Raw genomic sequence first — 3,245 nt, 5'->3', positions numbered from 1 at the left:
GTCTGCCTCACACCGTTCACATTGACTTCCCCGCTCGGTTAGCAGGACGTCATGCATCGGGAGGCTCGCGGGGCAGGAGTATCTGGGATGAGCTTCTGCCGAAAGCGAATGATAATTAAGGGCTGTGATCATCACGGTCACGCAAGCGCCAGCTCCCAGGCGCCGCCGAGGGGGCGGCAGACTCGGGGCTCACAGGCGGCTCGCTGCGTGCACAGCGATGCTCCCAGGGACAGCGCAGCTGCTTCCAGCCTCACCCCGCTGCGCGCCTCGGCAGGCAGGAGTCTGCAGGTCAAGGGAGTGGGGAGTCCGCGAGCGAGGCGCTGGCGCTTGAGTCTCACTGGGTCTGACCTCGCTAGTCCAGGCCGGTGGGTGAGGCTCTAACCACTGAGCCACCGGCCAGGGCCGAGCCATCCTTGTGACCAGTCTGTCTTACTCTATCACTGCCCGTTCATTTCCTTCATAGCACTTATAATTTATCATTACATATTTTAGTTTATTTTAAAAATCTTACCTTTCAACTAGTCTCCAAGCTCCATGAGGCAAGGGACCATGTCTGTTTCTTGCACTGTAGCCCAAATGCTTGACACGGTGAAGCCAGCCTTAAGGAATAGAACTTTATTATTGCCTCCTACTCTGTGCATGGCAAGCGCTTGGATGGGCACTGCCAGGACAACACAGCTTGTAGGAGGCCTGGAGCTCCGGCTTACAAAGCCCCACCTTCAGCCGCGGCAGGACGGGGCCCCTACATGACTGCACTTTGCTCAGGAAGATGGTCTTGGCAGTGCTGCCCGAGGAATGACAGCAGAGCCTGGGGGGTGTGGCTGAGCCTCAGGCTTCCCAGTGCACAGAGCGCAGGGGGACTCTGCAAGTGCAGACACGGACTCCCCTGTGACAGAGCGGAGACCTGCCTTTCTAACCCGCTCCTCGGACGTCAATGCCGCGGTCCCACAGGTCACACTTTGAGTAGCAAGGACTTGGAGGACAGTGTGGACATTTTGCAAAAATGTAAGTGACAGCCAATAGCAGTCTCACTGAGCACCTCTAAGTGGCTAGGGGCAAGTGGCCGACTGGGCAGGTCTGCAAATATTTATTGACAGAAAAGAGAAATCAATTTTGGAGGGTATTTTGGATAGGATTGCATTTTGATAATAGTAGCTAAAAATGTTTATTAATGTTTAAGTTTATTTTTTCTCATGAAATAAGTCTGGAGATCACTGATTGCTGGCATTAAACTATTGGGTCAAGAACAGAGTCTGTGAAAGTCGTTAGCCCTTCCACATGATCCGTAGGTGGCTGGCACCTCAGCCATTGCTTCTGCATTCCAGGCAGAAATGAGGAAAAGGAAGGAGAGAGCAAAAGTGTGCCTGCCTCCAAGCAGCCCTCTGAGCCTCTAACGCCCTGCATGGTAACACGCACCGAGAGTAGCTGCCACCTCAGGAAGGGAGTTTGGGAAATGGTTTCTCTTTTTTAAAAGCGAGACTCAGCCACAAGCCTGCGATCCCGCCCGCCTTAGCACTCAGGTTGCTTCTGTCCAAACGAAGGGATGCCTTCTGATACCCACACACAGACTCCGACTCCGTTCCTTTTCGCTCTGATACTGCTAATGGTGCGCTCCGTCCCTGAGCACTTCCTGTGTGCTGCGCACTGTGCTGAGTCCTCGGCGTTACTTCATTTAATCGTCGTCAGGGCCGTGTGTCGTGGGAACTGTCACGTCCTCCACTTTGCAGATGAGGCAGATAGTGGAGTGCTTTGTTCAGGCTTCACCACAAGTAAACAAGAGAGACGGGATTGCGAGGCAGACGCCTGGCCCTCGAGCCCACACTCATAGCTCCATACATACTGCCTCTTCATTATAACAGCAAAGCAAGTTATCGAGTTTCTAAGAACAACAAAAACTACTGATGTTCATGTTCACAGAATTATAGTCCCTTCAGAGAGGGAAGGATTTTCAAAAACCATCTAATCTCGCACTTACTTTATAAACAGAGTGACTCATTAATGACTGAGTGGGAAGTAGAAGCGAGGCCTTCTCACTCCTAGGTCAGTGCCCTTTCCATTTGGTTGAAACAATAATATTATGTGTTCTAATGAACACATGACATTGGACAAGTCACTTAGCCTCCTGGAATCTCAAAAAGGGTCATTGGACCAACCGATTCCTGCGGGTCCTCAGCTCTGCAGTCCAGTTTGCATATGACAAGATGCAAGTTCAGTGGTTCCCTTATAAGTTTGATTTCTCTGTGTTTTTACTTCTCTCTATGGCTCAATATGTTTCCCTTTGAGATTTTAAATTTGTTTTGGTCATTTTTCCAGGATCAAATGGCAGAAGCAGCAATAGAAAATGTATAAATCATGGCTCTCACAGCATTAATATGCCTGCTTCTTTCATTCTCAACATTTGTTCAGTAGATTAATGCTTCAGAAAAAGCTGTTAATATTTCGTTACCAGAACCAGCTTATTTTCCTTTGATTGTTTCTAGGAAGCTTCATACAAGAATTTAAAATAGTTTCTTAGGCACCAAGTTAAGAGCCTACATCTCAAAGCAAAACATCTCTATGAGGTTTTTCCCTATTAAAAAAAAATTCCATTTTGCAAATAACCAAATTCTTCCTTTTGCACATAAATAGAAAAGTGGAGATTTCCACCCAGAAGCAGATGTGTCACTTCTTTGCTGGACATAAAGATGGTGTGAATGGAAATAAAAATCTGGATTGTTCAGAGCATCTAGTTGACGCACTTGATACAGCAAGGCTATGAGTCTCAACAACATGGCCAACTTGGCCAGTGTCTCCTATCCAACCTCAGCTTCCTGGCCAGTCACCTGCCAGCGGACGCACTGAGCACCAAGTTAGAGAAGATTGGTTTGACGTACGCCCACCCCAACTCAGAAAAATGAGCCAAAGTCAAGGGCCAATGGATGTTGGGTTATCAAAGGACAGCACTCATGTTGGCCTCTCCATGGGAGGGTCATTACTTCAGGAATGAAAATGGACTTGGAGGCAGGTGTCCCTTGGTTCATATCCACGTCCTACCAATTACTAGTGAGCATCCTTAGCCAAGCCCCGTGCCTCCTCTGAACCTTGGAGCCCTGTTGTGGAGAGGCAGATCCCATTAAATGCGAACCACTTACAGTGTGGCACAAGCTGTGCAACAAGTGTGTGTAATTTAAAAAAATACACTGAGTGGCCAGATTATTATGACCACCTGACGTTTGTAGGCAAATTAGCTATAATTTCGCGCTGAA

This window comes from Myotis lucifugus, unplaced genomic scaffold, assembly GCF_000147115.1.
Source record: "Myotis lucifugus unplaced genomic scaffold, Myoluc2.0 scaffold_558, whole genome shotgun sequence".
NCBI classification, from domain to species: domain Eukaryota; kingdom Metazoa; phylum Chordata; class Mammalia; order Chiroptera; family Vespertilionidae; genus Myotis; species Myotis lucifugus.
This window is presented reverse-complemented; position numbering follows the sequence as displayed.